The sequence below is a fragment of the Aristolochia californica genome, unplaced genomic scaffold (assembly GCF_029961685.1).
Source record: "Aristolochia californica isolate CCGP_79_NKW_82.1479 unplaced genomic scaffold, dmAriCali1.0.hap1 SCAF_3, whole genome shotgun sequence".
NCBI lineage: Eukaryota > Viridiplantae > Streptophyta > Magnoliopsida > Piperales > Aristolochiaceae > Aristolochia > Aristolochia californica.
In genome coordinates this window covers 35,163,590-35,186,205 of record NW_027181992.1, presented here as the reverse complement: position 1 = coordinate 35,186,205, position 22,616 = coordinate 35,163,590, and positions in this window count along the sequence as shown.

Here is a 22,616-nt window from a genome sequence, read left to right as displayed (position 1 = left end):
CCCCAAAATCCATATTTGGGAAATTCCACTAATACAACCCCCTAATAATAGCTTGGTGGAATTTTATTGGAAAGGGACTTATAACTGATCCCAACATGGTTTAAGTGTGTTGGGTGTGCATGCCACAAGCATGTTGACGATGCAAGTGGCCAAAAATTAAGGGGGGGTAGCAAAAGTTGAATTCTAAAGTGGTTGGATATTTACCACAGCCAAACAACCCACTTTTTTGCCTATCCTTAAAAATCACAGATACTTTTTGGAATTATCTCACCCAGCATTAGTGCATCTCCATTTTGGATGTTCAAATTTTTTTTTTTTTTCAGGTCCAAACTTTTGTCTCTCTTTTTTCCTCGTACACGAAAAAGATATAAGATCGCAACAAAATGAAAATTTTAGAGTTCATGTGTGCAAAAAAATTTGAAAACTATAATAATGAGTAGAAAATTATTTCACGCACAAAAAATGAACCCCAAAATCCATGTTTGGGAAATTCCACTAGTACAACCCCCTAATAATAGCTTGGTGAAATTTTATTGGAAAGGGACTTGTAACTGATCCCAACATGCTTTAAGTGTGTTGGGTGTGCATGCCACAAGCATGTTGAGGATGCAAGTGGCCAAAAATTAGGGGGGGTAGAAAAAGTTGAATTCTCAAGTGGTTGGATATTTTACCTGAGCCAAACAACCCACTTTTTTCCCTATCCTTAAAAATCCCTGATACTTTTCGGAATTATCTCTCCCAGCATTTGTGCATCCCCATTTTGGTTGTTCAATTTTTTTATTTTTTTCAGGACCAAAGTTGTGACTCCCATTTTTCCTCGTAAACAAAAAAGATATAAGATCGCAACAAAATGAAAATTTTAGAGTTCATGTGGGCAAAAAAATTTGAAAACTATAATAATGAATAGAAAATTATTTCACGCACAAAAAATGAACCCTAAAATCCATGTTTGGTAAATTCCACTAGTACAACCCCCTAATAATAGCTTGGTGGAATTTTATTGGAAAGGGACTTATAACTGATCCCAACATGCTTTAAGTGTGGTGGGTGTGCATGCCACAAGCATGTTGAGGATGCAAGTGGCCAAAAATTAAGGGGGGTAGAAAAAGTTGAATTCTCAAGTGGTTGGATATTTACGAGTGCCAAACAACCCACTCTTTTCCCTATCCTTAAAAATCACAGATACTTTTAGGAATTATCTCTCCCAGCATTTGTGCATCCCCATTTTGGATGTTAAATTTTTTTTTTTTTTCAGGTCCTAACTTGTGACTCCCATTTTTCCTCGTAAACAAAAGAGATATAAGATCGCAACAAAATGAAAATTTTAGAGTTCATGTGTACAAAAAAATTTGAAAACTATAATAATGAATAGAAAATTATTCAGGCAATAAAAATGAACCCCAAAATCCATGTTTGGGAAATTCCACTAGTAAATCCCCATAATAATAGCTTGGTGGAATTTTATAGGAAAGAGACTTGTAACTGATCCCAACAGGCTTTAAGTGTGGTGGATGCGCATGCCACAAGCATGTTGAGGATGCAAGAGGCCAAAAATTAGGGGGGGTAGAAAAAGTTGAATTCTCAAGTGGTTGGATATTTACCAGAGCCAAACAACCCACTTTTTTGCCTATCCTTAAAAATCACAGATACTTTTTGGAATTATCTCTCCCAGCATTTGTGCATCCCCATTTTGGATGTTCAAATTTTTTTTTTTTTTTCAGGTCCTAACTTGTGACTCCCATTTTTCCTCGTAAACGAAAAAGATATAAGATCGCAACAAAATGAAAATTTTAGAGTTCATGTGTGCAAAAAAAATTGAAAACTATAATAATGAATAGAAAATTATTTTACGCACTAAAAACGAACCCCAAAATCCATATTTGGGAAATTCCACTAGTACATCCCCATAATAATAGCTTGGTGGAATTTTATAGGAAAGGGACTTGTAACTGATCCCAACAGGCTTTAAGTGTGGTTGATGCGCATGCTACAAGCATGTTGACGATGCAAGTGGCCAAAAATTAAGGGGGGGTAGCAAAAGTTGAATTCTAAAGTGGTTGGATATTTACCACAGCCAAACAACCCACTTTTTTGCCTATCATTAAAAATCACTGATACTTTTTGGAATTATCTCTCCCAGCATTTGTGCATCCCCATTTTGGATGCTCAATTTTTTTTTTTTTTTCAGGTCCAACCTTTTGTCTCTCATTTTTCCTCGTACACGAAAAAGATATAAGATCGCAACAAAATGAAAATTTTAGAGTTCATGTGTGCAAAAAAATTTGAAAACTATAATAATGAATAGAAAATTATTTCACGCACTAAAAATGAACCCCAAAATCCATGTTTGGGTAATTCCACTAGTACAACCCCGTAATAATAGCTTGGTAGAATTTTATAGGAAAGGGACTTGTAACTGATCCCAACATGCTTTAAGTGTGGTGGGTGTGCATGCCACAAGCATGTTGAGGATGCAAGTGGCCAAAAATTAGGGGGGGTAGAAAAAGTTGAATTCTCAAGTGGTTGGATATTTACCAGTGCCAAACATCCCACTTTTTTGCATATCCTTAAAAATCACAGATACTTTTAGGAATTATCTCTCCCAGCATTTGTGCATCCCCATTTTGGATGTTCAAAATTTTTTTTTTTTTCAGGTCCAAACTTGTGACTCCCATTTTTCCTCGTAAACAAAAAAGATATAAGATCGCAACAAAATGAAAATTTTAGAGTTCATGTGGGCAAAAAAATTTGAAAACTATAATAATGAATAGAAAATTATTTCACGCACAAAAAATAAACCCCAAAATCCATGTTTGCGAAATTCCACTAGTACAACCCCCTAATAATAGCTTGGTGGAATTTTATAGGAAAGGGACTTGTAACTGATCCCAACATGCTTTAAGTGTGTTGGGTGTGCATGCCACAAGCATGTTGAGGATGCAAGTGGCCAAAAATTAAGGGGGGTAGAAAAAGTTGAATTTTCAAGTAGTTGGATATTTTACCAGAGCCAAACAACCCACTTTTTTCCCTATCCTTAAAAATCACTGATACTTTTTGGAATTATCTTTCCCAGCATTTGTGCATGCCCATTTTGGATGTTCAAATTTTTTTTTTTTTTTCAGGTCCAAACTTGTGACTCCTTTTTTTTCTCGTAAACAAAAAAGATATAAGATCGCAACAAATTGAAAATTTTAGAGTTCAAGTGTGCAAAAAAATTTGAAAACTATAATAATGAATAGAAAATTATTTCACGCACTAAAAATGAACCCCAAAATCCATGTTTGGGAAATGCCACTAGTACAACCCCCTAATAATAGCTTGGTTGAATTTTATAGGAAAGGGACTTGTAACTGATCCCAACATGCTTTAAGTGTGGTGTGTGTGCATGCCACAAGCATGCTGACGATGCAAGTGGCCAAAAATTAGGGGGGGTAGAAAAAGTTGAATTCTCAAGTGGTTGGATATTTTACCAGAGCCAAACCACCCACTTTTTTGCCTATCCTTAAAAATCACAGATACTTTTTGGATTATCTCCCCCAGCATTTGTGCATCCCCATTTTGGATGTTCAATTTTTTTTTTTTTCAGGTCCGAACTTGTGTCTCCCATTTTTCCTAGTAAACAAAAAAAATATTAGATCGCAACAAAATGAAAATTTTAGAGTTCATGTGTGCAAAAAAATTTGAAAACTATAATAATGAATAGAAAATAATTTCACGCAATAAAAATGAACCCCAAAATCCATGTTTGGGAAATTCCACTAGTACAACCCCCTAATAAAAGCTTGGTGGAATTTTATAGGAAAGGGACTTGTAACTGATCCCAATATGCTTTAAGTGTGGTGTGTGTGCATGCCACAAGCATGTTGAGGATGCAAGTGGCCAAAAATTAGGGGGGGTAGAAAAAGTTGAATTCTCAAGTGGTTGGATATTTTACCAGAGCCAAACAACCCACTTTTTTGCCTATCCTTAAAAATCACAGATACTTTTTGGAATTATCTCTCCCAGCATTTTTGCATCCCCATTTTGGATGTTCAAATTTTTTTTTTTATCAGGTCCGAACTTGTGACTCCCATTTTTCCTCGTAAACGAAAAAGATATAAGATCGCAACAAAATGAAAATTTTAGAGTTCATGTGTGCAAAAAAATTTGAAAACTATAATAATGAATAGAAAATTATTTCACGCACTAAAAATGAACCCCAAAATCCATGTTTGGGAAATTCCACTAGTATAACCCCCTAATAATAGCTTGGTGGAATTTTATAGGAAAGGGACTTCTAACTGATCCCAACATGCTTTAAGTGTGGTGGGTGTGGATGCCACAAGCATGTTGAGGATGCAAGTGGCCAAAAATTAGGGGGGGTAGAAAAAGTTGAATTCTCAAGTGGTTGGATATTTACCAGAGCGAAACAACCTACTTTTTTGCGTATCCTTAAAAATCACAGATACTTTTTGGAATTATCTCTCCCAGCATTTGTTCATCCCTATTTTGGATGTTCAAATTCATTTTTTTTTTCAGGTCCAAACTTGTACTCCCATTTTTCCTCCTAAACGAAAAAGATATAAGATCGCAACAAAATGAAAATTTTAGAGTTCATGTGTGCAAAAAAATTTGAAAACTATAATAGTGAATAGAAAATTATTTCACGCACTAAAAATGAACCCCAAAATCCATGTTTGGGAAATTCCACTAGTACAACCCCCTAATAAGAGCTTGGTGGAATTTTATAGGAAAGGGACTTGTAACTGATCCCAACATGCTTTAAGTGTGGTTGGTGTGCGTGCCACAAGCATGTTGAGGATGCAAGTGGCCAAAAATTAGGGGGGCGTAGAAAAACTTGAATTCTCAAGTGGTTGGATATTTACCAGAACCAAACAACCCACTTTTTTGCCTATCCTTAAAAATCACAGACACTTTTTTGGAATTATCTCTCCCAGCATTTGTGCATCCCCATTTTGGATGTTCAAATTTTATTTTTTTTCAGGTCCAAACTTGTGACTCCCATTTTTCCTCGTAAACGAAAAAGATATAAGATTCCAACAAAATGAAAATTGTAGAGTTCATGTGTGCAAAAAAATTTGAAAACTATAATAATGAATAGAAAATTATTACACGCACTAAAAATGAACCCCAAATCCATGTTTGGGAAATTCCACTAGTATAACCCCCTAATAATAGCTTGGTGGAATTTTATAGGAAAAGGACTTGTAACTGATCCCAACATGCTTTAAGTGTGGTGGGTGTCCATGCCACAAGCATGTTGAGGATGCAAGTGGCCAAAAAATTAGGGGGGGTAGAAAAAGTTTAATTCTCAAGTGGTTGGATATTTACCAGAGCCAAACAACCCACTTTTTTGCCTATCCTTAAAAATCACAGATACTTTTAGGAATTATCTCTCCCAGCATTTGTGCATCCCCATTTTGGATGTTCAATTTTTTATTTTTTCAGGTCCAAACTTGTGACTCCCATTTTTCCTCGTAAACGAAAAAGATATAAGATCGCAACAAAATGAAAATTTTAGAGTTCATGTGTGCAAAAAAATTTGAAAACTATAATAATGAATAGAAAATTATTTCAAGCACTAAAAACGAACCCCAAAATCCATGTTTTGGAAATTCCACTAGTACAACCCCCTAATAATAGCTTGGTGGAATTTTATTGGAAAGGGACTTGTAACTGATCCCAACATGGTTTAAGTGTGTTGGGTGTGCATGCCACAAGCATGTTGAGGATGCAAGTGGCCAAAAATTAAGGGGGGGTAGCAAAAGTTGAATTCTAAAGTGGTTAGATATTTACCAGAGCCAAACAACCCACTTTTTTGCCTATCCTTAAAAATCACAGATACTTTTTGGAATTATCTCTCCCAGCATTTGTGCAGCCCCATTTTGGATGTTCAAATTTTTTTTTTTTCAGGTCCAAACTTGTTTCTCCCATTTTTCCTCGTAAACGAAAAAGATATAAGATCGCAACAAAATGAAAATTTAAGAGTTCATGTGTGCAAAAAAATTTGAAAACTATAATAATGAATAGAAAATTAATTCACGCAATAAAAATGAACCCCAAAATCCATGTTTGGGAAATTCCACTAGTACATCCCCATAATAATAGCTTGGTGGAATTTTATAGGAAAGGGACTTGTAACTGATCCCAACAGGCTTTAAGTGTGGTGGGTGCGCATGCCACAAGCATGTTGATGCAAGTGGCCAAAAATTAGGGGGGGTAGAAAAAGTTGAATTCTAAAGTGGTTGGATATTTACCAGAGCCAAACAACCCACTTTTTTGCCTATCATTAAAAATCACAGATACTTTTTGGAATTATCTCTCCCAGCATTTGTGCATCCCCATTTTGGATGTTCAAATTTTTTTTTTTCAGGTCCGAACTTGTGTCTCCCATTTTTCCACGTAAACAAAAAAGATATAAGATCGCAACAAAATTAAAATTTTTGAGTTCATTTGTGCAAAAAAATTTGAAAACTATAATAATGAATAAAAATTATTTCACGCACAAAAAATAAACCCCAAAATCAATGTTTGGGAAATTCCACTAGTACAACCCCCTAATAATAGCTTGGTGGAATTTTATAGGAAAGGGACTTGTAACTGATCCCAACATGCTTTAAGTGTGGTGGGTGTGCATGCCACAAGCATGTTGAGGATGCAAGTGGCCAAAAATTAGGGGGGGTAGAAAAAGTTGAATTCTCAAGTGGTTGGATATTTACCAGAGTCAAATAACCCACTTTTTTGCCTATCCTTAAAAATCACAGATACTTTTTGGAATTATCTCTCCCAGCATTTGTGCATCCCCATTTTGGATGTTCAAATTTTATTTTATTTTTCAGGTGTGAGTCCCATTTTTCCTCGTAAACAAAAAAGATGTAAGATCGCAACAAAATAAAAATTTTAGAGCTCAACATGTGTGCAAAAAAATTTGAAAACTATAATAATGAATAGAAAATTATTTCATGCACTAAAAATGAACCCCAAAATCCATGTTTGGGAAATTCCACTAGTACAACCCCTTAATAATAGCTTGGTGGAATTTTATAGGAAAGGGACTTGTAACTCATCCCAACATGCTTTAAGTGTGGTGGGTGTGCATGCCACAAGCATGTTGAGGATGCATGTGGCCAAAAAATTAGGGGGGGTAGAAAAAGTTGAATTCTCAAGTCGTTGGATATTTACCAGAGCCAAACAACCCACTTTTTTGCCTATCCTTAAAAATCAAAGATACTTTTTGGAATTATCTCTCCCAGCATTTGTGCATCCCCATTTTGGATGTTCAATTTTTTTTTTTTTTTCGGGTCCAATCTTGTGACTCCCATTTTTCTTCGTAAACAAAAAAGATATAAGATGGCAACAAAATGAAAATTTTAGAGCTCATCATGTGTGCAAAAAATTTTGAAAACTATAATAATGAATAGAAAATTATTTCACGCACTAAAAACGAGCCCCAAAATCCATGTTTGGGAAATTCCACTAATACAACCCCCTAATAATAGCTTGGTGGAATTTTATTGGAAAGGGACTTGTAACTGATCCCAACATGGTTTAAGTGTGTTGGGCGTGCATGCCACAAGCATGTTGAGGATGCAAGTGGCCAAAAATTAAGGGGGGGTAGCAAAAGTTGAATTCTAAAGTGGTTGGATATTTACCAGAGCCAAATAACCCACTTTTTTGCCTATTCTTAAAAATCACAGATATTTTTTGAATTATCTCTCCCAGCATTTGTGCATCCCCATTTTGGATGTTCAATTTTTTTTTTTTTTTCAGGTCCAAACTTGTGTCTCCCATTTTTCCTCGTAAACGAAAAAGATATAAGATCGCAACAAAATGAAAATTTTAGAGTTCATGTGTGCAAAAAAAAATTGAAAACTATAATAATGAAAAGAAAATTATTTCACGCACTAAAAATGAACCCCAAAATCCATGTTTGGGAAATTCCACTAGTACAACCCCCTAATAATAGCTTGGTGGAATTTTATAGGAAAGGGACTTGTAACTGATCCCAACAAGCTTTAAGTGTGGTGGGTGTGCATGCCACAAGCATGTTGAGGATGCAAGTGGCCAAAAATTAGGGGGGGTAGAAAAAGTTGAATTCTCAAGTGGTTGGATATTTACCAGTGCCAAACAACCCACTTTTTTGCCTATCCTTAAAAATCACAGATAATTTTTGGAATTATCTCTCCCAGCATTTGTGCATCCCCATTTTGGATGTCCAAATTTTTTTTTTTTTCAGGTCCTAACTTGTGACTCCCATTTTTTCTCGTAAACAAAAAAGATATAAGATCGCAACAAAATGAAAATTTTAGAGTTCATGTGTGCAAAAAAATTTGAAAACTATAATAATGAATAGAAAATTATTTCACGCACAAAAAATGAACCCCAAAATCCATGTTTGGGAAATTCCACTAGTACAACCCCCTAATAATAGCTTGGTTGAATTTTATAGGAAAGGGACTTGTAACTGATCCCAACATGCTTTAAGTGTGGAGTGTGTGCATGCCACAAGCATGTTGAGGATGCAAGTGGCCAAAAATTAGGAGGGGTAGAAAAAGTTGAATTCTCAAGTGGTTGGATATTTTACCAGAGCCAAACAACCCACTTTTTTCCCTATCCTTAAAAATCACAGATACTTTTTGGAATTATCTCTCCCAGCATTTGTGCATCCCCATTTTGGATGTTCAAATTTTTTTTTTTTTTCAGGTCCGAACTTGTGACTCCCATTTTTCCTCGTAAACGAAAAAGATATAAGATCGCAACAAAATGAAAATTTTAGAGTTCATGTGTGCAAAAAAATTTGAAAACTATAATAATGAATAGAAAATTATTTCACGTACTAAAAATGAACCCCAAAATCCATGTTTGGTAAATTCCACTAGTACAACCCCCTAATAATAGCTTGGTGGAATTTTACAGGAAAGGGACATGTAGCTGATCCCAAAAGGCTTTAAGTGTGGTGGAAGTGCATGCCACAAGCATGTTGAGGTTGCAAGTGGCCAAAAATTAGGGGGGGTAGAAAAAGTTGAATTCTCAAGTGGTTGGATATTTACCAGATCCAAACAATCCACTTTTCTGAATTATCTCTCCCAGCATTTGTGCTTCCCCATTTTGGATGTTAAAAAATTTTTTTTTTCAGGTCCGATCTTGTGACTCCCATTATTCCTCGTAAACAAAAAAGATATAAGATCGCAAAAAAATGAATATTTTAGAGTTCATGTGTGCAAAAAAATTTGAAAACAATAATAATGAATAGAAAATTATTTCACGCACAAAAAATGAACCCCAAAATCCATGTTTGGGAAATTCCATTAGTACAACCCCCTAATAATAGCTTTGTGGAATTTTATAGGAAAGGGACTTGTAACTGATCCCAACATGCTTTAAGTTTGGTGGGTGTGCATGCCACAAGCATGTTGAGGATGCAAGTGGCGAAAAATTAGGGGGGGTAGAAAAAGTTGAGTTCTCAAGTGGTTGGATATTTTACCAGAGACAAACAACCCACTTTTTTCCCTATCCTTAAAAATCACAGATACTTTTTGGAATTATCTCTCCCAGCATTTGTGCATCCCTATTTTGGATGTTAGAATTTTTTTTTTTTTTTTCAGGTCCGAACTTGTGACTCCCTTTTTTCCTCGTAAACAAAATAGATATAAGCTCGCAACAAAATGAAAATTTTAGAGTTCATGTGTGCAAAAAAATTTGAAAACTATAATAATGAATAGAAAATTATTTCACGCACTAAAAATGAACCCCAAAATCCAAGTTTGGGAAATTCCACTAGTACAACCCCCTAATAATAGCTTAGTGGAATTTTATAGGAAAGGGACTTGTAACTGATCCCAACATGCTTTAAATGTGGTGGGTGTGCATGCCACAAGCATGTTGAGGATGCAAGTGGCCAAAAATTAGGGGGGGTAGAAAAAGTTGAATTTTCAAGTGGTTGGATATTTACCAGATTCAAACAACCCACTTTTTTGCCTATCCTTAAAAATCACAGATACTTTTTCGAATTATCTCTCCCAGCATTTGTTCATCCCCATTTCTGATGTTCAAATTTGTTTTTTTTTTTCAGGTCCGAACTTGTGACTCCCATTTTTCCTCGTAAACAAAAAAGATATAAGATCGCAACAAAATGAAAATGTTATAGTTCATGTGTGCAAAAAAATTTGAAAACTATAATAATGAATAGAAAATTATTTTACGCACTAAAAATGAACCCAAAAATCCTTGTTTGGGAAATTCCACTAGTACAACCCCCTAATAATAGGTTGGTGGAATTTTATAGGAAAGGGACATTTAACTGATCCCAACAGGTTGGGTGTGCATTCCACAAGCATGTTGAGGATGCAAGTGGCCAAAAATTAGGGGGGGTAGAAAAAGTTGAATTCTCAAGTGGTTGGATATTTACCAGAGCCAAACAACCCACTTTTTTGCCTATCCTTAAAAATCACAGATACTTTTTGGAATTATCTCTCCCAGCATTTGTGCATCCCCATTTTGGATGTTCAAATTTTTTTTTTTCAGGTCCAAACTTGTGACTCCCATTTTTCCTCCTAAACGAAAAAGATATAAGATCGCAACAAAATGAAAATTTTAGAGTTCATGTGTGCAAAAAAATTTGAAAACTATAATAATGAATAGAAAGTTAATTCACGCACAAAAACTGAACCCCAAAATCCAAGTTTGGGAAATTCCTCTAGTACAACCCCCTAATAATAGCTTTATGGAATTTTATAGGAAAGGGACTTGTAACTGATCCCAACATGTTTTAAGTTTGGTGGGTGTGCATGCCACAAGCATGTTGAGGATGCAAGTGGCGAGAAATTGGGGGGCGTAAAAAAGTTAAATTCTCAAGTGGTTGGATATTTTACCAGAGCCAAACAACCCACTTTTTTCCCTATCCTTAAAAATCTCAGATACTTTTTGGAATTATCTCTCCCAGCATTTGTGCATCCCCATTTTGGATGTTAAATTTTTTTTTTTTTTCAGGTCCGAACTTGTGACTCCTAGTTTTCCTCGTAAATAAATTGATATAAGATCGCAACAAAATGAAAATTTTAGAGTTCATGTGTGCAAAAAAATTTGAAAACTATAATAATGAATAGAAAATTATTTCACGCACTAAAAATGAACCCCAAAATCCATGTTTGGTAAATTCCACTAGTACAACCCCCTAATAATTGCTTGGTGGAATTTTATAGGAAAGGGACTTGTAACTGATCCCAACAGGCTTTAAGTGTGGTGGGTGTGCATGCCACAAGCATGTTGAGGATGCAAGTGGCCAAAAATTAGGGGGGGTAGAAAAAGTTGATTTCTCAGGTGGTTGGATATTTACCAGATCCAAACAACCCACTTTTTTGCCTATCCTTGAAAATCACAGATACTTTTTGGAATTATCTCTCCCAGCATTTGTGCATCCCCATTTTGGATGTTCAATTTTTTTTTTTTTTCAGGTCCAAACTTGTGACTCCCATTTCTCCTCGTAAACGAAAAAGATATAAGATCGTAACAAAATCAAAATTTTGGAGTTCATGTGTGCAAAAATATTTGAAAACTATAATAATGAATAGAAAATTATTTCACGCACTAAAAACGAACCCATAAATCCATGTTTGGGAAATTCCACTAGTACAACCCCCTTATAATAGCTTGGTGGAATTTTATTGGAAAGGGACTTGTAACTGATCCCAACATGCTTTAAGTGTGGTGGGTGTCCATGCCACAAGCATGTTGAGGATGCAAGTGGCCAAAAATTAGGGGGGTAGAAAAAGTTGAATTCTCAAGTGGTTGGACGAGATCCAAACAACCCACTTTTTTGCCTATCCTTAAAAATCACAGATACTTTTTGGAATTATCTCTCCAAGCATTTGTGCATCCCCATTTTGGATGTTCAAAATTTTTTTTTTCAGGTCCGAACTTGGGACTCCCATTTTTCCTCGTAAACAAAAAAGATATAAGATCGCAAAAAAATGAAAATTTTAGAGTTCATGTGTGCAAAAAAATTTGACTCCTATAATAATGAATAGAAAATTATTTCACGCACAAAAAATGAACCCCAAAATCCATGTTTGGGAAATTCCACTAGTATAACCCCCTAATAATAGCTTGGTGGAATTTTATAGGAAAGGGACTTGTAACTCATCCCAACATGCTTTAAGTGTGGTGGGTGTGCATACCACAAGCATGTTGAGGATGCAAGTGGCCAAAAATTAGGGGGGGTAGAAAAAGTTGAATTATCTAGTGGTTGGATATTTTACCAGAGCCAAACAACCCACTTTTTTCCCTATCCTTAAAAATCACAGATACTTTTTGGAATTATCTCTCCAAGCATTTGTGCATCCCCATTTTGGATGTTCAAAATTTTTTTTTTTTTCAGTTCCGAACTTGTGACTCCTATTTTTCCTCGTAAACAAAAAAGATATACGATCGCAACAAAATGAAAATTTTAGAGTTCATGTGTGCAAAAAAATTTGAACATTATAATAATAAATAGAAAATTATTTCACGCACTAAAAACGAACCCCAAAATCCATGTTTGGGAAATTCCACTAGTACAACCCCCTAATAATAGCTTGGTGAAATTTTATTGGAAAGGGACTTGTAACTGATCCCAACACGCTTTAAGTGTGGTGGGTGTGCATGCCACAAGCATGTTGAGGATGCAAGTGGCCAAAAATTAGGGGTGGTAGAAAAATTTGAATTCTCAAGTGGTTGGATATTAACCAGATCCAAACAACCCACTTTTTTGCCTATCCTTAAAAATCACAGGTATTTTTTGGAATTATCTCTCCCAGCATTTGTGCATCCCCATTTTGGATGTTCAATTTTTTTTTTTTCAGGTCCAAACTTGTGACTCCCATTTTTCCTCGTAAAAAAAAAAGATACAAGATCGCAACAAAATAAAAATTTTAGAGCTCATCATGTGTGCAAAAAAATTTGAAAACTATAATATAGAAAATTATTTCACGCACTAAAAATGAACCCCATAATCCATGTTTGGGAAATTCCACTAGTACAACCCCCTAATTGTAGCTTGGTGGAATTTTATAGGAAAGGGACTTGTAACTGATCCCCACATGCTTTAAGTGTGGTGGGTGTGCATGCCACAAGCATGTTGAGGATGCAAGTGCCAAAAAATTAAGGGGGGTAGAAAAAGTTGAATTTTCAAGTGGTTGGATATTTACTAGAGCCAAACAACCCACTTTTTTGCCTATCCTTAAAAATCACAGATACTTTTTGGAATTATCTCTCCCAGCATTTGTGCATCCCATTTTTGGATGTTCAATTTTTTTTTTTTTTTCGGGTCCAAACTTGTTACTCCCATTTTTCTTCGTAAACAAAAAAGATATAAGATCGCAACAAAATAAAAATTTTAGAGCCCATCATGTGTGCAAAAAATTTTGAAAACTATAATAATGAATAGAAAATTATTTCATGCACTAAAAATGAACCCCAAAATCCATGTTTGGGAAATTCCACTAGTACAACCCCCTAATAATAGCTTGTTGGAATTTTATAGGAAAGGGACTTGTAACTAATCCCAACATGCTCTAAGTGTGGTGGGTGTGCATGCCACAAGCATGTTGAGGATGCAAGTGGCCAAAAAATTGGGGGGGTAGAAAAAGTTGAATTCTCATGTGGTTGGATATTTACTCTAGCCAAACAACCCACTTTTTTGCCTATCCTCAAAAATCACAGATACTTTTTGGAATTATCTCTCCCAGCATTTGTGCATCCCCATTTTGCATGTTCAAATTTTTTCTTTTTTTTCAGGTCCAAACTTGTGACTCTCATTTTTCCTCGTAAACAAAAAAGATAGAAGATCGCAGCAAAATGAAAATTTTAGAGCTCATCATGTGTGCAAAAAATTATGAAAACTATAATAATGAACAGAAAATTATTTCACGGACTAAAAATGAACCCCAAAATCCATGTTAGCGAAATTCCACTAGTACAACCCCCTAATAATAGCTTGGTGGCATTTTATAGGAAAGGGACTTGTAACTGATCCCAACATGCTTTAAGTGTGGCAGGTGTGCATGCCACAAGCATGTTGAGGATGCAAGTGGCCAAAAAATTAGGGGGGGTTGAAAATGTTGAATTCACAAGTGGTAGGATATTTACCAAAGCCAAACAACCCACTTTTTTGCCTTTTCTTAAAAATCACAGATACTTTTTGGAATTATCTCTCCCAGCATTTGTGCATCCCCATTTTGGATGTTCAAATTGTTTCTTTTTTTTCAGATCCAAGCTTGTGACTCCCATTTTTCCTCGTAAACAAAAAAGATATAAGATCGCAACAAAATGAAAATTTTAGAGCTCATCATGTGTCCAAAAAAATTTGAAAACTATAATAATGAATAGAAAATTATGTCACGCACTAAAAATGAACCCCAAAATGCATGTTTGGGAAATTCCACTAGTAGAACCCCCTAATAATAGCTTGGTGGAATTTTATGGGAAAGGGACTTGTAACTGATCCCAGCATGCTTTAAGTGTGGTGGGTGTGCATGCCACAAGCATGTTGAGGATGCAAGTAGCCAAAAAATTTGGTGGGGTAGGAAGAGTTGAATTCTCAAGTTGTTGGATATTTACCAGAGCCAAACAACCCACTTTTTTGCCTATCCTTAAAAATCGAAGATACTTTTTGGAATTATCTCTCCCAGCATTTGTGCATCCTCATTTTGGATGTTCAATTTTTTTTTTTTTTTTTGGGGTCCAAACTTGTGAGTCCCATTTTTCCTCGTAAACAAAAAAAGATATAAGATAGCAACAAAATAAAAATTTTAGAGCTCATGATGTGTGCAAAAAAATTTGAAAACTATAATAATGAATAGTAAAATTTTTCACGCACTAAAAATGAACCCCAAAATCCATGTTTGGGAAATTCCACAAGTACAACCCCCTAATAATAGCTTGGTGGAATTTTATAGGAAAGGGACTTGTAACTGATCCCTACATGCTTTAAGTGTGGTGGGTGTGCATGCCACAAGCATGTTGAGGATGCAAGTGGCCAAAAAATTAGGGGGGGTAGAAAAAGTTGAATTCTCAAGTGGTTGGATATTTACAATAGCCAAACAACCCACTTTTTTGCCTATCCTTAAAAATCACAGATACTTTTTGGAATTATCTCTCCCAGCATTTGAGCAACCCCATTTTGCATGTTCAAAATTTTTTTTTTTTTTCAGGTCCAAACTTGTGACTCCCATTTTTCCTCGTAAACAAAAAAGATATAAGATCGCAACAAAATGATAATTTTAGAGCTCATCTTGTGTGCAAAAAATTTTGAAAACTATTATAATGAATAGAAAATTATTTCACGCACTAAAAATGAACCCCAAAATCCATGTTTGGGAAATTCCACTAGTACAACCCCCCTAATAATAGCTTGGTGGAATTTTATAGGAAAGGGACCTGTAACTGATCCCAACATGCTTTAAGTGTGGTGGGTGTGCATGCCACAAGCATGTTGAGGATGCAAGCGGCCAAAAAATTAGGGGGGGTAGAAAAAGTTGAATTCTCAAGTGGTTGGAAATTTACCAGAGCCAAACAACCCACTTTTTTGCCTATCCTTAAAAATCACAGATACTTTTTGGAATTATCTCTCCCAGCATTTGTGCATCCCCATTTTGGATGTTCAAATTTTATTTTATTTTTCAGGTGTGAGTCCCATTTTTCCTCGTAAACAAAAAAGATATAAGATCGCAACAAAATAAAAATTTTAGAGCTCATCATGTGTGCAAAAAAATTTGAAAACTATAATAATGAATAGAAAATTATTTCATGCACTAAAAATTTACCCCAAAATCCATGATTGGGAAATTCCACTAGTACAACCCCCCTAATAATAGCTTGGTGGAATTTTATAGGAAAGGGACTTGTAACTGATCCCAACACGCTTTAAGTGTGGTGGGTGTGCATGCCACAAGCATGTTGAGGATGCAAGTGGCCAAAAATTAGGGGTGGTAGAAAAAGTTGAATTCTCAAGTGGTTGGATATTAACCAGATCCAAACAACCCACTTTTTTGCCTATACTTAAAAATCACAGGTACTTTTTGGAATTATCTCTCCCAGCATTTGTGCATCCCCATTTTGGATGTTCAATTTTTTTTTTTTTTCAGGTCCAAACTTGTGACTCCCATTTTTCCTCGTAAACAAAAAAGATAACAGATCGCAACAAAATAAAAATTTTAGAGCTCATCATGTGTGCAAAAAAATTTGAAAACTATAATATAGAAAATTATTTCATGCACTAAAAATGAACCCCATAATCCATGTTTGGGAAATTCCACTAGTACAACCCCCTAATAATAGCTTGGTGGAATTTAATAGGAAAAGGACTCGTAACTGATCCCTACATGCTTTAAGTGTGGTGGGTGTGCATGCGACAAACATGTTGAGGATGCAAGTGGCCAAAAAATTAGGGGGGTAGAAAAAGTTGAATTCTCAAGTGGTTGGATATTTACCAGAGCCAAACAACCACTTTTTTGCCTATCCTTAAAAATCACAGATACTTTTTGGAATTATCTCTCCCATCATTTGTGCATCCCCATTTTGGATGTTCAATTTTTTTTTTTTTTTCGGGTCCGAACTTGTGACTCCCTTTTTTCCTCGTAAACAAAAAAGAAATAAGATCGCATCAAAATGAAAATTTTAGAGCTCATCATGTGTGCAAAAAAATTTGAAAACTATAATAATGAATAGAAAATTATTTCACGCACTAAAAATGAACCCCAAAATCCATGTTTGGGAAATTCAACTAGTACAACCCCCTAATAATAGCTTGGTGAAATTTTACAGGAAAGGGACTTGTAACTGATCCCAGCATGCTTTAAGTGTGGTGGGTGTGCATGCCACAAGCATGTTGAGGATGCAAGTGGCCAAAAAAGTAGGGGGGGGTAGAAAAAGTTGAATTCTCAAGTGGTTAGATATTTACCAGACCCAAACAACCCACTTTTTTGCCTATCCTTAAAAATCACAGATACTTTTTGGAATTATCTCTCCCAGCATTTGTGCATCCCCATTTTGGATGTTTAAATTTTTTTTTTTTCAGGTCCAAACTAGTGACTCCCATTTTTCCTCGTAAACAAAAAAGATATAAGATCGCAACAAAATGAAAATTTTAGAGCTCATCATGTGTGCTAAAAATTTTGAAAACTATAATAATGAATAGAAAATTATTTCACGCACTAAAAATGAACCCCAAAATCCATGTTTGGGGAAATTCCACTAGTACAACCCCCTAATAGTAGCTTGGTGGAATTTTATAGGAAAGGGACTTGTAACTGATCCCAACATGCTTTAAGTGTGGTGGGTGTGCATGCCACAAGCATGTTGAAGATGTAAGTGGCCAAAAAATTAGGAGGGGTAGAAAAAGTTGAATTCTCAAGTCGTTGGATATTTACCACAGCCAAACAACCCACATTTTTGCCTATCCTTAAAAATCACAGATACTTTTTGGAATTATCTCTCCCAGCATTTGTGCATCCCCATTTTGGATGTTCAAATTTTATTTTATTTTTCAGGTCCAAAATTGTGAGTCCCAATTTTCCTCGTAAACAAAAAAGATATAAGATCGCAAAAAAATGAAAATTTTTGAGCTCATCATGTGTGCAAAAAAATTTGAAAACTATAGTAATGAATAGAAAATTATTTCATGCACTAAAAATGAACCCCATAATCCATGTTTGGGAAATTCCACTAGTACAACCCCCTAATAATAGCTTGGTGGAATTTTATAGGAAAGGGACTTGTAACTGATCCCCACATGCTTTAAGTGTGGTGGGTGTGCATGCCACAAGCAAGGTGAGGATGCAAGTGGCCAAAAAATTAGGGGGGGTAGAAAAAGTTGAATTCTCAAGTGGTTGGAGTTTTACCAGAGCCAAACAACCCACTTTTTTGCCTATCCTTAAAAATCAAAGTTACTTTTTGGAATTATCCTTCCAGCATTTGTGCATCCCCATATTGGATGTTCAATTTTTTTTTTTTTTCGGGTCCAAACTTTTGAGTCCCATTTTTCCTCGTAAACAAAAAAGATATAAGATCGAAACAAAATAAAAATTTTAGAGCTCATCATTTGTGCAAAAAAATTTGAAAACTATAATAATGAATACAAAATTATTTCCTGCACTAAAAATGAACCCCAAAATCCATGATTGGGAAATTCCACTAGTACAACCCCCCTAATAATAGCTTGGTGGAATTTTATAGGAAAGGGACTTGTAACTGATCCCAACACGCTTTAAGTGTGGTGGGTGTGCATGCCACAAGCATGTTGAGGATGCAAGTGGCCAAAAATTAGGGGTAGTAGAAAACGTTGAATTCTCAAGTGGTTGGATATTAACCAGATCCAAACAACCCACTTTTTTGCCTATCCTTAAAAATCACAGGTACTTTTTGGAATTATCTCTCCCAGCATTTGTGCATCCCCATTTTGGATGTTCAATTTTTTGTTTTTTTCAGGTCCAAACTTGTGACTCCCATTTTTCCTCGTAAACAAAAAAGATAACAGATCGCAACAAAATAAAAATTTTAGAGCTCATCATGTGTGCAAAAAAATTTGAAAACTATAATATAGAAAATTATTTCATGCACTAAAAATGAACCCCATAATCCATGTTTGGGAAATTCCACTAGTACAACCCCCTAATAATAGCTTGGTGGAATTTTATAGGAAAAGGACTCGTAACTGATCCCTACATGCTTTAAGTGTGGTGGGTGTGCATGCGACAAACATGTTGAGGATGCAAGTGGCCAAAAAATTAGGGGGGTAGAAAAAGTTGAATTCTCAAGTGGTTGGATATTTACCAGTGCCAAACAACCACTTTTTTGCCTATCCTTAAAAATCACAGATACTTTTTGGAATTATCTCTCCCATCATTTGTGCATCCCCATTTTGGATGTTCAATTTTTTTTTTTTTTTCGGGTCCAAACTTGTGACTCCCTTTTTTCCTCGTAAACAAAAAAGAAATAAGATCGCAACAAAATGAAAATTTTAGAGCTCATCAAGTGTCCAAAAAAATTTGAAATCTATAATAATGAATAGAAAATTATTTCACGCACTAAAAATGAACCCCAAAATCCATGTTTGGGAAATTCCACTGGTACAACCCCCTAATAATAGCTTGGTGGAATTTTATAGGAAAGGGACTTGTAACTGATCCCAACATGGTTTAAGTGTGGTGCGTGTGCATGCCACAAGCATGTTGAGGATGCAAGTGGCCAAAAATTAGGGGCGGTAGAAAAAGTTGAATTCTCAAGTGGTTGGATATTTACCAGAGCCAAACAACCCACTTTTTTGCCTATCCTTAAAAATCACAGATACTTTTTGGAATTATCTCTCCCAGCATTTGTGCATCAAAATTTTGCATGTTCAAAATTTTTTTTTTTTTTCAGGTCCAAACTTGTGACTCCCATTTTTCCTCATAAACAAAAAAGATATAAGATCGCAACAAAATGATAATTTTAGAGCTCATCATGTGTGCAAAAAAATTTGAAAACAATAATAATGAAGAGAAAATTATTTCACGCTCTAAAAATGAACCCCAAAATCCATGTTTGGGAAATTCCACTAGTACAACCCCCTAATAATAGCTTGGTGGAATTTTATAGGAAAGGGACTTGTAACTGATCCCTACATGCTTTAAGTGTGGTGGGTGTGCATGCCACAAGCATGTTGAGGATGCAAGTGGCCAAAAAATTAGGGGGGGTAGAAAAAGTTGAATTCTCAAGTGGTTGGATATTTACTATAGCCAAACAACCCACTTTTTTGCCTATCCTTAAAAATCACAGATACTTTTTGGAATTATCTCTCCCAGCATTTGAGCAACCCCATTTTGCATGTTCAAATTTTTTTTTTTTTTTTCTGGTCCAAACTTGTGACTCCCATTTTTCCTCGTAAACAAAAAAGATATAAGATCGCAACAAAATGATAATTTTAGAGCTCATCTTGTGTGCAAAAAATTTTGAAAACTATAATAATGAATAGAAAATTATTTCACGCACTAAAAATGAACCCCAAAATCCATGTTTGGGAAATTCCACTAGTATAACCCCCTAATAATAGCTTGGTGGAATTTTATAGGAAAGGGACTTGTAACTAATCCCAACATGCTTTAAGTGTGGTGGGTGTGCATGCGACAAACATGTTGAGGATGCAAGTGGCCAAAAAATTAGGGGGGGTAGAAAAAGTTGAATTCTCAAGTGGTTGGATATTTACTATAGCCAAACAACCCACTTTTTTGCCTATCCTTACAAATCACAGATACTTTTTGGAATTATCTCTCCTAGCATTTGCGCATCCCCATTTTGCATGTTCAAATTTTTATTTTTTTTCAGGTCCAAACTTGTGACTCCCATTTTTCCTCGTAAACAAAAAAGATAGAAGATCGTAACAAAATGAAAATTTTCGAGCTCATCATGTGTGCAAAAAATTTCGAAAACTATAATAATGAATAGAAAATTATTTCATGCACTATAAATGAACCCCAAAATCCATGTTAGCGAAATTCCACTAGTACAACCCCCTAATAATAGCTTGGTGGAATTTTATAGGAAAGGGACTTGTAACTGATCCCAACATGCTTTAAGTGTGGCAGGTGTGCATGCCACAAGCATGTTGAGGATGCAAGTGGCCAAAAATTAGGGGCGGTAGAAAAAGTTGAATTCTCAAGTGGTTGGATATTTACCAGAGCCAAACAACCCACTTTTTTGCCTATCCTTAAAAATCACAGATACTTTTTGGAATTATCTCTCCCGACATTTGTGCATCCCCATTTTGGATGTTCAAATTTTTTTTTTTTTCAGATCCTAACTTGTGAGTCGCATTTTTCTTCGTAAACAAAAAAGATATAAGATCGCAACAAAATGAAAATTTTAGAGCTCATCAAGTGTCCAAAAAAATTTGAAATCTATAATAATGAATAGAAAATTATGTCACGCACTAAAAATGAACCCCAAAATACATGTTTGGGAAATTCCACTAGTACAACCCCCTAATAATAGCTTGGTGAAATTTTATAGGAAAGGGACTTGTAACTGATCCCAACATGCTTTAAGTGTGGTGGGTGTGCATGCCACAAGCATGTTGAGGATGCATGTGGCCAAAAAATTAGGCGGGGTAGAAAAAGTTGAATTCTGAAGTGGTTGGATATTTACCAGAGCCAAACAACCCACTTTTTTTGCCCATCCTTAAAAATTACAGATACTTTTTGGAATTAACTCTCCCAGCATTTGTGCATCCCCATTTTGGAAGTTCAAGTTTTTTTTTTTTTTTTCAGGTCCAAACTTGTGACTCCCATTTTTCCTCGTAAACAAAAAAGATACAAGGTCGCAACAAAATGAAAATTATAGAGCTCATCATCTGTGCAAAATATTTTGAAAACTATAATAATGAATAGACAATTATTTCACGCACTAAAAATGAACCCCAAAATCCATGTTTGGGAAATTCCACTAGCACAACCCCCTAATAATAGCTTGGTGGAATTTTATAGGAAAGGGACTTGTAACTGATCCCAACAAATGCTTTAAGTGTGGTGGGTGTGCATGCCACAAGCATGTTGAGGATGCAAGTGGCCAAAAAATTAGGGGGGGTAGAAAAAGTTGAATTCTCAAGTGGTTGGATATTTACTATAGCCAAACAACCCACTTTTTTGCCTATCCTTAAAAATCACAGATACTTTTTGGAATTATCTCTCCCAGCATTTGAGCAGCCCCATTTTGCATGTTCAAAATTTTTTTTTTTTTCAGGTCCAAACTTGTGACTCCCATTTTTCCTCGTAAACAAAAAAGATAGAAGATCGCAAAAAATGAAAATTTTAGAGCTCATCATGTGTGCAAAAAAATTTGAAAACTATAATAATGAATAGAAAATTATTTCACGCACTAAAAATGAACCCCATAATCCATGTTTGGGAAATTCTACTAGTACAACACCCTAATAATAGCTTGGTGGAATTTTATAGGAAAGGGACTTGTAACTGATCCTTACATGCTTTAAGTGTGGTGGGTGTGCATGCCACAAGCATGTTGAGGATGCAAGTGCCCAAAAAATTAGGGGGGGTAGAAAAAGTTGAATTCTCAAGTGGTTGGATATTTACTATAGCCAAACAACCCACTTTTTTGCCTATCCTTAAAAATCACAGATACTTTTTGGAATTATCTCTCCCAGCATTTTTGCATCCCCATTTTGGATGTTCATTTTTTTTTTTTTCGGGGCCAATCTTGTGACTCCCATTTTTCTTCGTAAACAAAAAAGATATAAGATGGCAACAAAATGAAAATTATAGAGCTCATCATGTGTGCAAAAAATTTTGAAAACTATAATAATGAATAGAAAATGATTTCACGCACTAAAAATGAACCCCAAAATCCATGTTTGGGAAATTCCACTAGTACAACCCCCTAATAATAGCTTGGTGGAATTTTATAGGAAAGGGACTTGTAACTAATCCCAACATGCTTTAAGTGTGGTGGGTGTGCATGCGACAAGCATGTTCAGGATGCAAGTGGCCAAAAAATTAGGGGCGTTGAAATAGTTGAATTCTCAAGTGGTTGGATATTTACTATAGCCAAACAACCCACTTTTTTGCCTATCCTTAAAAATCACAGATACT